Raw genomic sequence first — 14,085 nt, 5'->3', positions numbered from 1 at the left:
TCTAACGGCGGCTTTTGAACTGGTACTAAACCTGCCACCTATAGACCTCTTCGCTAAATACTGCGCAGCAAAATCGGTATGCATTGTTCATACGACAGTCTCGACAGAAGCATGATCGAGAAAACCAAAACCCGATGGAACGAGCTATCTGGGCACAATTTGAAACTGGAAAAATCATATGGAAAACGGTAGATGGAAAGTATACCAAATACATTTTTGCACTCGATAGAAGAGACTATAGGAACATGTTGGGAATACTAACTGGTCACTATCTGATCACGACACATGCCCGCAGAATGGGACCGACAGAACGAGAAGACTGCAGTAAATGTCCTCACGGTATGATACTGTGAAGGAGGTATCGATAACGAAGCCGCAGATTCTGTTAAAATTCCCGTCAAGCGCAGGTATCCTCCTCTTGGGCTTAGCAATTGAACTTCATGGTATCGCAAAGGACCAGAACTGATCTATGCGTGGCTCATTGGCCTACCAGATCAACTTAACCTAACGTATGTGTGCCATGAGGGCCAGCCAGTTTAGCCTAACGTTTCTTTAGAGCAGACTTTCCTTTTTTTCCAATTTCCAGAATTATTTGAAAATAAATATCTGGGCTCTCAGCATTGAAAATATCCGCTCACGTGCAAAGCAAATGTCATAAGTAATTAAATGTTAATTAAGGAGATACAGCGGCACACTAATGCACGCACACAAACCGGCATGGGACCACATACACAGCAGAAAATCCTTACTCATACACACTCATATATCAATACATTAACATGGAGGCATGCCTAAGTAGGCGCACTCGCGCGTCGAAAGTGCTTGTTGCTTGCCGCACTTGGCTGGGTGAGTGCTTGGAAAATTGCAGAGATGAAATGCTTCGCCATTACTCACACTAATAAAGTAGCGGCGAGGGAAAAAGGCATATTTATATATGCGTGTCTGGATATATATGTGTGTCTGATATGCCTTTAAAGTTCTTGATTGATTATGAATGAATGATTTAGTACGTCGAAAGAAAATGAAAAGTGGCACATCGAAAGCTCGGTATTCAATTAAAAACTCAAGTGTGTGTTTGTTTTCACACACAAATGCACTCAAGTTTCTTTTCTAGTAGTTCCTGAGATATGGTTTTTGGTCCATAAGTGGACGACGCCACGCCCATTTTCAATTTTAGAAAACAGCCTGAGTGAAGCTTCCTTCTGCCATTTCTTCCGTAAAATTTAGTGTTTCTGACGTTTTTTGTTAGTCGGTTAACGCACTAGTGATTTTCAACATAACCTTTGTATGGGAGGTGGGCGTGGTTATTATTCCAATTCTTCCATTTTTGAACTGTATATGGAAATGCCTGAAGGAAACGACTCTATAGAGTTTGGTTGACATAGCTGTAGTAGTTTCTGAGATATGTAAAAAAAACATAGTAGGGGGCGGTGCCACGCCCACTTTTCCAAAAAAATTACGTCCAAATATGCCCCTCCCTAATGCGATCCTTTGTGCCAATTTCATTTTAATATCTTTATTTATGGCTTAGTTATGACACTTTATAGGTTTTCGGTTTTCGCCATTTTGTGGGCGTGGCAGTAGGCCGATTTTGCCCATCTTCGAACTTAACCTTCTTATGGAGCCAAGAAATACGTGTACCAAGTTTCATCATGATATCTTAATTTTTACTCAAGTTACAGCTTGCACGGACGGACGGACGGACAGACAGACATCCAGATTTCAACTCTACTCGTCACCCTGATCACTTTGGTATATATAACCCTATATCTGACTCTTTTAGTTTTAGGACTTACAAACAACCGTTATGTGAACAAAACTATAATACTCTCCTTAGCAACTTTGTTTCGAGAGTATAAAAACGCAAACTCAAAAAGAAATAAATTATACGAGTACATACCATTTTCTTTTCACATTAAATTAATTGGGTTTGTAGTACTCTCAGATAACTAAAAAGGAGTTGACTCATACCCAATCTAAAATTTTATATGTCGTTTAGTTTTAGAATGAATCTCAGCTCAAGATTAAGTCAGAACTAAATATCAGCTAAAAAATTATTTTTTGAAGTTATACTTCATATACGAGTTCGGAAAAGGTTGCGATAGATTCAGGTTGCGCAACCTTGCTTAATATGAATCTACGCAACCTTGTCTGCGAAGATATTCGAGCAGCAAGCGAAGCGGTGACAATCGGCGATAGTTTGTTCGTTTCTTTCGGCACAGCTCGGCTTTTCTACCAACAACACAATGTTGCCATGCATGCTTATGCTGTTGTTGTTTTTGTAGAACAATGTTTCAATCTTTGGTTGATGACATATTCACATGTGTGCGCATATGTATGTTTGTATGCTTGTGCATTATTGAAGTTATGCTTCTTTTTCTTTCGTTTGTCTTTCATTTCTGCGAATTCTCAACTATTTTGCGTATGTTTTGATTGAAATACTCTGCGTTGGCCGTTGAAAAATTAAGGCTATACTTTACAGGATCATTTCTGTAGTTAGTCTTCATTGACATTTTTTGGAAATCGACCCGAGATGACGAGGTATATCGTTTTATCTGACAGCGTGAGGTTTAAGAAGTTCATTTCTAATTTTGTCTTGTGGCATATTAGAAATGATGTTTCTTCGAAAATCGTTCGCTTACAACGGATAAAACGACTTCTAAGTGGTAATTTTAATGAATAAATTCCTTTTGGTTGAAATATTCTGCGTTGGCCGTTGAAAAGTTAAGACTATATTTCTCAGGATCATTCATTCCTTTCATTTCTTCAAAGAAATGAATGATCTTTAGAAATATGCATATTTGCATTATTTCGTTGTCATTTCCATATTCGTAGCAATAGATTTCTATGGCATAAGTAAAGTAATGGCCGCCGATTGTCACCCCATGCCGCTGTAGCAGCTTCGCCTACAAACATGCGTAAATACATATGTATGTATGTATACTTATGATCGTGAATACATATCAACGCAGATTTTTACGAGAAGCACCAGAAAGTTGTGCAATTTATGATTTTTGGCTTTTGCCATCGTCGCGAAAAGACGACTTTTTGGCAAAGGCATGCTCGGGGATATGTTACGGCCTCTGTTTTTATGAATGAAGCGAGATCGCTTGTGGAATTTGCGCCTGCGTTCATGAATGAAATCGTTTTTGTTGTAAAATGTACTACACTTGTTCTTCGCAAATTTGGCTGCCATATTGTCTTGTGAAGATCAATTTTGGTGACATATTCATATGTGTACGCATATGTATGTTTGTATGCTTGTGCATTATTTGTTTGGCAATGAATGCAAATATATGTACATATAAGTACAACGAAGAGACAGAACTACTTTTCTGGTCAAAGTTGCTTCATTTAGACTTTGCTTTATTCTTCATTTTATGTGCATAATAAATTTATAAAATGTGAATTTAATTTTTCTAGTTTTCTTTCATACAAAATAATATGCATTTCTTGGAATATCACTAAGAAGTATAACTTCATCCGCGCGTAGGGACTCCACGCACCTTTTTTTCTATATCTCAAAAATCTAAATCATCAAATCTAAATTACAATCTTAGAAAACTAAGCAAATATACTCAGACGCAACTAAAATATGGTTTAGTAATATCTCGCCTTTACGCTAGCTATAAATTTGGATTAAGGGATCGTCTCAGTGTGAAATTTTCGAAAAATCGTTTTTTTTTGTTGCATTATCGGATAGGATACACTTTAGTAAACATGCATTCTGAAATCGAAATTCTTTTTATTACGGTCGCTACAGCGTTTCTTGTAGAAAGGCAACAGAGTGGGGAACAGAGCGAAAATCAGTGATTTTTCAAAGTGTCACACTGAGACGATCCCTTAAATGCTCCCGTTGATTGAGTGAAACCAACTTACCCATGTACCTCGGATAAAAAACCATCTTTTTTCAACAATTTTTTTCTCATGCAAAAAATTAAATATTTTATTACAATTTTTTATTGTTACAAACACACACTATTAGCAAAGAAATTCTGTAATTTTTGGAAGAAAAATATTTCAAACTCGGACATTTCAATGCCATTTTCGGTGACCCGCGTTGGCAAGAAAATGTGAAAAAAGCATGTTTTAGATAAAACCTTAACTGAGATCTTGGACGAAGGAAAAAAATTTGAAAATTGGATTTTTGGCAGACATTTTTAATAAAATTTTTAAAATTTCAGTGAAAACTTTGCGATATTTTTTTTTAAATGGTTGTAACTGAAAAAAATCCTTCGTCCAAACTTTTAAGAATTATATCTCAAAGACCTGTGTAAAATTTCATTAAGGTCGGTTCAGTAATTCTCGAGAAATCTTACCAACCGACTTAAAAAAACACAGTTTCGAATTTCGGTTTCGAGAAAAGCGCGTTTAAAGACGGCGCACTTAGCTCACAAGTTCTCAAGGCTGTATCTCCCAAACTATTTCTCAAATAAACTTGAAAATTTAGGGCAATGTTCTAAAAGTGTTGTAGAATTTTATAAGAAAATAAAAAATTTAGATTATTTTGAAACCCGTAAACCCTTAACTCAAACAAATAAAACCTTAGAGTATGGAAACTACCTCCTTTATCATTCTTATAGAAATCAAGGTTTAAATTCAGCTGAACTAAATTTTGATACAGTATTAATTACATTAAAGTCAATTCTTCAAGAACTTAAGTCAGTAAGTGCTAAAATAATACCTCAACGTTATTATAGCTGTCTACCTGAAACTCACATTAATTTTGAGTCAATATTTAATCTAGAGTGAAACTAAACTTTTTTTCTTTTTACATACAATTTCTTATAACATAAAGTGCAAATATAATATTAAAATGAAAATAATTAGTAAAACGTTTTAAATAAATATTTATTTTAAGCAAACAACTCACAAAAAATTTAATTTTATTACTTATTATCTTAATTAGATATAGTTCCATAGATATGGATATATGCATTGTGACAAAAAAGTATCCAAAAATAGAAATGAAATTCGCCGAGTAAATGATATTTCATAAAACCGTACTATGCTATGTTGGCAGAACTGTTGTTTCACTACTATGCCAAATATGAGCGCTATCTGTCAACCAGTTTGTTCACAGCAGCTGCTTAAGTCGGTACACTTCAGTAGTGCGATGTGATTTTTACAATGAATAAAAATATCAAACAAAGAATTTGTCTCAAATTTCGTCTGTAGAATGATTGCGAATATAGGAAAAGGCTTTCGGTAATTAAGTTTTATCAAAAACACAACTCTATGGGTGGTACAATAACTTCATAGACGGTCGAGAAATCGTTGAAGACCTTCGATCTCTTTAACTGGCGAAAATCTTAAAAAAGTGAAAGATATGGTGCCTGAAAATCGTCAGGCAAGTATTAGAGAAATGGCAATAGAGCTGACACCTCTCGCGAGTCCGTTCGAAAGATTTTGGGGCTTAGGTTGGGTATAAGACTCGTTCTTGCTCGACTCGTCCCGATAAAGTTTATTTTTTTTTAAAGAGAACCGTAAACAGTTGTCTTTCGAGCGAATTCCAGTCCTACATTCATGGTTTTATGAACACCAAGACCCCTGTTTACGGTGCTTTAAAACAAAAACAAATTTATTGCTGCCGATGAGACATGGGTTTATCGCTTTTATATGCAAACAAGTCAACAATCATCGGAATGGAGGAAAAAACAAGAAAAAACGTTACCTTCGGTGCACCTAAGCTATTATACCCTTTCCAGGTGCATTTCTTTTAGTAACTATGTGTCCAGTTTGTATGGAAGCTATGTGCTATAGTAATCCGATCTGAACAATTTTTTCGGAGATTATGTTATTACCTTAAGCAGTAATCCATATCAAATTTTGTACCACCTCAAATGCGAAAGTTTTCCATACAGGCCCTTGATTCCGATCGTTCGATTTCTTCCGTTCATACATTATTTCTATAAACAATAACTCATACCGAATTTCGTGATGAGATATCGTCAAATGAGGAAGTTTCACATGCAAGCATTTGATTCAGATCATTCAGTTTGTATGGCAGCTTTATGTTATAGTGGTCCGATATCGGCAGTTCCGACAAATGAGCAGCTTCTTGAAGAGAAAATGATGTTTACAAAGTTTCATAGCAAAATCTTAAAAACTGAGGGACTAGTTCGTATATATACAGACAGACTTACTGACAGACAGACGTACATGGCTAAATCGACTCATCTCAACATACTGATCATTTATATACATATATAATATATACTTTATAGGGTCTCCAACGCTTCCTTCAGGGTGCAACAAACTTAGTGACAAACTTAAAATACAGGGTATAAAAACGAGGCGAAAGCAAAAAAAAAATAACGCCAAGGCCGCTCAAAAATTAAGGTGTCATTGTTTTTTCGATATTCATGGTTTTGTGCATCATGAATTTGTTCCGGAAGGACAGACGGTGAATAAGGAGTTCTATTTGGCCGTATTTAGGGGTTTGTGCTAAAACATCCTTCGAAAACGGTCGGATTTTTGGAAGAACTATTAATGGATTTTTCACCATGATAATGCATCATCGCATCGAGCCATGATTGTGACCGAAACGCAACTAACAACATCGATCAATCACCGTATTCTCCAGATTTGGCTTTTTGTGATTTTTTCTTGTTCTTTAAACTGAAATTGCCCCTCCATGAGATCCGTTTTCAGTCGATCGAAGACATAAAAAAAAGTTTGCAGAAGAAGCTGAAGGCCATCCCAAAAAGTGCATACTTTTAAGGCGACAAAATGAACATTGATGAGTAATTGAATTTTATTTACAATTTCTGGGCACCATGTATATACGGAAATTTAACTCAAACAAAAAAGTCATACACTTTTAATTTTACTGCATTTATTTAAATTTTAAATATTTGCAATAGTTTTCATATAATACTAAATTTGCATGCTAACTATTTTCCGTCTTCCACTTAAATTTGTTCCCCTCGATTGCTTCAAACAACGGCACTGAACGTTTGGGAATTGAATTGCCATCCGGACTCAATTTGCCAGCGATGCATTGCAATTGATGCTCAGAGCGACAGCAAAACCCGCAACATCACCATCAGTAAATAGTAAAGCCAAACCGAGCAGCTGCTCGAGCTCAATTGCGCGTCAAGAAATTCCACTGACGCTTACGGTCGTGGTGGACTTTTAAGTTGGTGCACCGTTATGCAAATGGCGGCAAATGACTTCGAAATCTTTATGCCAACGTTGTGAAATAACAAGGCCACAGTAGACTGCGTGTCCACAAGAAAAATGTGATTTGTTTTAACCTCATCATGCTGCTAATGGCATGATTAATATGATGATTAAGAGAAAGTTTAAAACTGCGTTGAAAGAAATAATCGTTTCGTTTAAGACATACATATAGAAATACGGTAATTTACCTAATGCAAGTAATTTTTTATTCTTTTATGCCATCATGTCGACCCATTACTACCGGTCTCTAAGCGAGTGAGTATTTCTCTGTCCTCTAGAACTAAGCAGCTAGACTCACATGAGCTTCTTAGTTCTTCTTTTATGAACGAGAATTCAAGGCTTCTATAGTAACTGCGTGCAATTGTCACACACAGGGAAGTCTCATTTTGCCTAACACATACGACCAGGGTTATTTATAAAATATCGATTTATAATTATCTCAGATCTCATCCTCTGACGAAGATTAAAGCCGCCCATTTAAAGTTATTTTCTTCCACTGGGAACCGATACTGTGGTTAGAAGAATGGTAAAGGGTAATAGTGAAGCTGGCTTTTTAGGTATAAAGCTTACGGTTTTTCACTACTGATTCCTGAGAACACTCGTCAGCAACTCGGTATAAGGGAACTGTTTGACGGCATTTCAAGCCTATTACGTACAGCTGCAAACGAAACCATTGGTTTTTGGAGAAGGCTACAGAACAGATGGTACGATAAAGAGTGTAGTGTCGCAGTTGAAAACAGACTGTTTACCTTGCAACGTTACAATCGACCACAACATGCTGGACAAGCCGCATTTGCAGACAAAAAATACAGGGAGGCCGAAATGCGAGCGTACGAAGACCTTGACAAGATGGCCAACAGGAGTAATGCTCGAAAATTCTACGAAAAGGCACGGTGACTAACAGTAGGTTTAAAGACCGAAGTATACTCTTGTTGAGCTGATCTAATAACTGATGCCCAGAGCATACCAAAATTATGAAGGGAACACATCTCCAGCCTGCTGAAAAGCAGTGAAGGCATAAAACCAACAGAAGTCAAACACGATTCCCCAATCGGTGAGCATGGAGCAGACGTTCCACTTCCTGATCATGAAGAAGTTCGAATAGCAGTTACTCATCTGATGAACCACAAAGCGAGCTATTCAAATACGGCGGCGAGGAACTGACAGACGAAACAGACGAAATCATGTCCGACGATTGGAATTTAAGTGTGTTCTGCTTAATCCACAGAAAGGGAAACCCCACAATCTGCGCCAACTACCATGGGATAAGCCTCCTCAACATATCGTATAAGGTTCTAAAAAGCGTATTGTGTGAAAGATAAGAGCCCACCGTCAATAAACTGATATAGCCTTGACAGTCTAGCTTTAGGCCTGGCAAATCAACAACTGATTTCAACATGCGCCAAATCTTGGAAAAGACCCTTGAAAAGAAAATCGTCACGCTCCACTTTTTCGTGGATTTCAATGCTGCTTTTGAAAGCACGAAAAGAAGTTGCCTTTGTGCCGCGATGTCTGAATTTAGTATCCCCGCAAAACTAATACAGCTGTGTAAATTGACTTTGAGCAATACCAGAAGTTCCGTCAGGATCGGGAAGAACCTCTCCGAGCCGTTCGATACCAAACGAGGTTTCAGACAAGGGGACTCTCTATCGTATGACTTTTTCAATCTACTGCTGAGAAAAATAATTCGAACTGCAGAGTTTCATCGAGCAGGTACAATATTCTATAAGAGTGTACAACTGCTGACGTACGCCGATGACATTGATATCATTGACCTCAACATTCTCGTCACTAGTTTTGCTTTCTCCAGAATGGATAAGGAAGCGTAGAAAATGGGTCTGGTAGTGAACGAGGGCGAGACGAACGATGTCCTGCCATCCTCATCGCGACTAGACTCCCACGTTTCTGTTGTTAGTCATAAAATCGAAGTCGTAGATAATTTCGCTTATCTTGGAAACAGCATTAAAGCAATAACAATCTCAGCCTCGAAAGCCTACGCAAAATATCTCTTGCCAAAAGGTTCTACTTCGGACTGAGTAGGCAATTGAGAAGTAAAGTGCTCTCTCGATGAACAAAGACCAAACTCTATAAGTCACTCATTATTCTCGTCCTGCTATATGGTGCAGAGACTTGAACGATGACAACAACTGATGAGTCGACGTTGCGAGTTTTTTATACTCCTTTGCGCATTGGCCACGGCGAATATCGCATTCGATGGAACGATGAGTTGTATGAGATATATGACGACATTGACATAGTTCAGCGAATTGGGAAACAGCGGCTACGCTGGCTTGGTCATGTTGTCCGGATGGATGAAAACACTCCAGCTCTGAAAGTATTCGATGCAGAACCCGCCGGGGGAAGCAGAGGAAGAGGAAGACCTCCACTCCGTTAGAAGAACTAGGTGGAGAAAGACCTGGTTTCGCTTGGAATCTCCAATTGGCGCCACGTAGCGAAAAAAAGAAACGACTGGCGCGCTGTTGTTAACTCGGCTATAATCGCGTAAGCGGTGTCTACGCCATTTAAGAAGAAGAAGAAGAGTTTGTTATTGAATTTGTATCTGATTAGTGCTTAATTAAGATGGATTTACATTTGAGGTTAAAGTTAAATTTCAGTTGAAATTGATCTTGCGTTTAAATTCAAGTTGATTATGAGTTCCTATTGTATTTGAATATAAATTGAGTTTAACGAACTGAAGTTGAGTTTGAGTATAAACTAAGTTAAATTAAAGTTAATTTTGAGTTGAAATTGTGTTGAAGTATAAATTGAGTTTAACGAACAGAAGTTGATTTTGAGCTGAAATTGAGTTTGGATATAAATTGAGTTCGATTGATGTTGATTTTGAGTATAAATTGAGTTTGAGTTCGTTTAAAGTTGACTTTGAGCTGAAATTGAGTTTGAGTATAAATAGAGTTAAATTAAGGATGAGTAATAATTTTAGTTTGACTTCGATTGAAGTCAATTGGTTGTGTTGCAGTTGATTTTGAGTTGAAACTGAGTTTGAGTGCGATTCAATATGAGTTTGCGATTGATTTTTGAGTAGTTTTGGATTTGAGTTTCAAATATAGCTGCATGAGTTTTGAGTTTAAACTCTAACAGGAATTAGAAAATTTTGAGTGAAGTTTGCGTTTGAGTTTTATATTAAATCACACCCAAAAAAAACCTGTTTAAGATTTGAAACATTGAGCTAAAATTATATTTGGGAGTTTTCAGCTGAATTTAAGTTTTTTAAGAAAGCTTTTCAGATGTTCAAATTTGAGCGAAAGCCCAAATTTGAGTTAATGCATGAGTTCGAAATTTGTGTTAGCTAAATTTGAGTTTTTTGAGAGAGCTTTTTAAATACTTAAATTTGAGTGAAACTCTAAATTTGAGTTAATGCTTGAGTCTGAAATTTTTGTTTGCTGAATTTGAGTTTTTTGAGAGAGTTTTTTAAATATTTAAATATGAGTGAAACTCTAAATTTGAGTTCATGCTTGAGTTTAAAGTATATGGCAATATTTCAAATTTATTCTTTAGTTTGTGATCGATTTTCTGTTTGAATTTTAGTTTGAGTATATGTTCAAATTGAAATTCATAGTTGAAATTGTTGTTCAATTTCTTGCTTGACATTTTGCTTAAGTGTAAAATTTTAGAAATGCGGTTATAGAAATGCTTAAGTTAGAATATAGGTATATTTTTTGTATAAAAGAACACCCAAAAGATGATTATAATGTGCAAAATATCTGTTTATCTGGTTTCAACCACCAATGCCGCACCCAAAAGTGTGCAAATCACTAAAATATATTTTATCAAAAATCATTTTAAAACACATCGCTCAAATTTTACACACACAAAACAAATTAGTAATCACTTTAATCATTATTTATGTGGCCAAAGTCAAAGTTCATGCTAAACCACATTCCACAACGCCTACCAAACTTTGTTGCATACTTTGTGGCGGTAATGCGTAGTAAATCTGTTTCTCGCACAGCGCCTACCAGTTTAGGCGAGACAAGGCGTTGCTGGAAGCGTTTGTGGCAATGATGTAGACGAGCCTCATTCATCAATAACCAAATTGTTGTGCAATTGATTGCCATGCAAATGTGGCTACATTCTGTTGCCTGCCTCAGAAGCGCTGCCAGTAGCTTTACGTGTTGATTGACACTTATTTGAATTGCATGGTTTTTTTGTTGTGTTTGCGCTGGTTGAGTCAAATTTTTGGTACTATACAGCCGCTGCATGAAGTGGAGTGGTTCTGGGGCTTACTTCTTCGAAAATATTCGAGAAGGCCAATGAAAAAATTCGGTATGTATTTTTGAATAGATTTTCAAATAATTTTTTTAATGTTTTTGAAAATTCTGGTGGTATCTCCCCCCTTAAAGCAGTTCTGAAGTTTTTAAATTGATTCTTTGCAAATCACAGATGGTTGGCAAGAGTGGTAATTTAAAAATATCGAATATGTTAAGTTAGGTTAGATGACTCATCCTTCAGCTAGGTGGGAGATTATACTTTGAGCAGAAATTAGACGGCTTATGGCTGATACAGGACGGATCCTCAAAGAGAAGGATAGATTGCTGTTCTAACTACAAATAAGTCGTCAAAGAAATGTTAAAAGCATTTCAAATCTTAGGTTGCGCAATAAGTGTAAAAATTTATTTTCTTCATTCCCAACTTGATTGCTCTCCAGAAAATTAATGAGATGTGAGTGAAGGGCAAAGTGAACGATCTCACTAACATATTAAAGATATTTCATAAGGCTATTAAGCAGGTGGAGCGATTGAGTGATGGTAGATTACTGTTGCACGTTACTATTGCTACACAATTGTAAACAATTTTTTTAATCTTTTATCATTTATTTTAGATTGATAACTCACAAATTCTTACTGTGGAATGTGTTCTACAAGTTCACGGCATTTCAAAGAAAACACTGGTATAAAAACTATGAAAAATCACTGAAAATATCTATAAATATAGCTATATCTAAAAATATTTGCTTTCTTCTTTGTCAGATCGGTGCCAAAATTTTGCATTTTCCGTAACAATTTTGGTGGTTAATCCTTGATTCCTTACCTAAGACTGAACATTTTGCAGGAAAAATTGAATGGCTCTTACCTTTTATTTTTATACTTTTTTTCACCATTTGCCACTACTGGCTTCCAAAAGTTTGTACTAAAATTAATTTCTTTTTTATAATTGAAAAAATAATCTTCTTTTTATCAACTTTTATTTTTTTGAAACGCTTCCAGTAGTTTCACTTATGTGACTGCACTGCAAAAATAAGTTTATAAATATTCTTCGTAACCCTCTTAGTCGACTTGGTAGGCAATTTCACATTTCGACTTACCTGCTCAATCAGTCATGCAACCCTTACACTTACGCATTTCCAAGAAGCATTGCCTTGCTTACTAAAATTTGGCCATAGCACTTAATTGCTTCTCCTTTTAAAGTAAACACGGCAAACCAAACTTTAAAACAAACTGTTGCATACTTGTGGGTTCGCTCCAATCTGCCGCTTTGCCGTTACTTTTTCGTGGGTTGCTTTTCAAACCCAAATCGCTGCCCAATGCAATTGAGTGTTTCCTGTCGCTGTCATTCCATTTCTAACCTTACAACATAAGTTTTCATTTATAAATGTCAAAACGGCAACCACCTCGTTTTATTACCACAATGCTTCCAGCGGCGAGCTCCACTTAGCGCAGCATCTCAAATGTGCTTTTAACCCTTTTAAGCTTCCTCCTCAGCCTCTAAAACACCAACGCATTTACACTGTACCTGTCTATTCGTGAACACCTGTATGTGTGAAAAGTTTTAAATGATGCGTCCAACAAGCTGTCGTTCAAGCTGACCAACTTCCTCACCTCATAACCACCACCTCAACTTTCACAAACTGCAGTTGTTTACACTAGATGCATAAGGTTTCACCATGAGTTACGTGCGGTTGACTTGCATTTTGCCCCCAACTATTTACTCCTGAATTTCAACTTCTTCACAAAGTTACGTATACGCCCTGACAACCTTCAGGGGTTAACAATTTATTGTTTGTGCAAACGAAGTTTGGTTGAAAGAGTGATTATATACGCGTTATTTTTAACATTTCTTGTTATAAAAAATAATTTTTTGGCGGTTTATTAAAAAATCGAGGCCATCGGCACAATTGTTGGATCGTATCTCCACTACCACGATAAAATGTCAATCCTTACTGAAGAGAAATGTCAAAAGAGCGGTAGAAAATATAGCGTATTTTGCTGTCCCTATCGATCTACTCTTGTAGCGTCGCTTTTGAAAAACACGTTATTACTTCAAATAATAACGTCACTTTTCAACATAAACTATTTTAGCATTTTTGCCATTTAGGTTCAACTAAAATTCATATTTTCAAATCAGAACTTCACAGCCTCCATGTAATTTAATTTGCGGTTTTCTTAAATTGGGTTACACAGCTGATAAAGCAAATTTTCCAGTGGATGATTGCAGTTTTGACAGCCCGCATTTTAGAAGCGTTGGTCGCTTTTGTCGAAGCATCAAAGGCTACTTTACAGTTGTCATGGGCAACCAGTGGCAGTGTAGCAAGCAGCTACATCAACCACAGCCTTAGCAGAAGCTTCGGAAATAGCAACAAAGTTCTGTTGACCAGCGACAGGCGGGCACAATAAGCTGTCAGCAGCTGTCGACCCAAATGATTGCTAAGCAAAAGTGAATGTGCCAACTAAGTAGGAGGCAGGCGGGTCGAGCATGTGCAGCGTTACATGCATGCGTTTTCGTATATATGTGAATGTGAGCATGTCTGAGAATGGATTTCTTTGAATTTCAACGGAGAATTTGAAAATAGTTGACAAATATGTATACATCTGGGTATCCTAAATTTGTTTCACGTATTTCGATTGATTCTCTTGGTATATTTAAAGTACATATAGAAGGTAG

At 36.7% G+C, this 14,085-nt stretch overlaps 1 pseudogene; it reads left to right on the top strand.

Annotated features, from left to right (window-relative positions):
• Positions 1-2,465: 2,465 nt before the first annotated feature.
• Positions 2,466-2,668, top strand: LOC126757729 (small nucleolar RNA U3; annotated as a pseudogene).
• Positions 2,669-14,085: the final 11,417 nt, after the last annotated feature.

Source organism: Bactrocera neohumeralis, chromosome 4 (assembly GCF_024586455.1).
Source record: "Bactrocera neohumeralis isolate Rockhampton chromosome 4, APGP_CSIRO_Bneo_wtdbg2-racon-allhic-juicebox.fasta_v2, whole genome shotgun sequence".
Taxonomy (NCBI): Eukaryota; Metazoa; Arthropoda; class Insecta; order Diptera; family Tephritidae; genus Bactrocera; species Bactrocera neohumeralis.
This window is presented reverse-complemented; position numbering and strand designations above follow the sequence as displayed.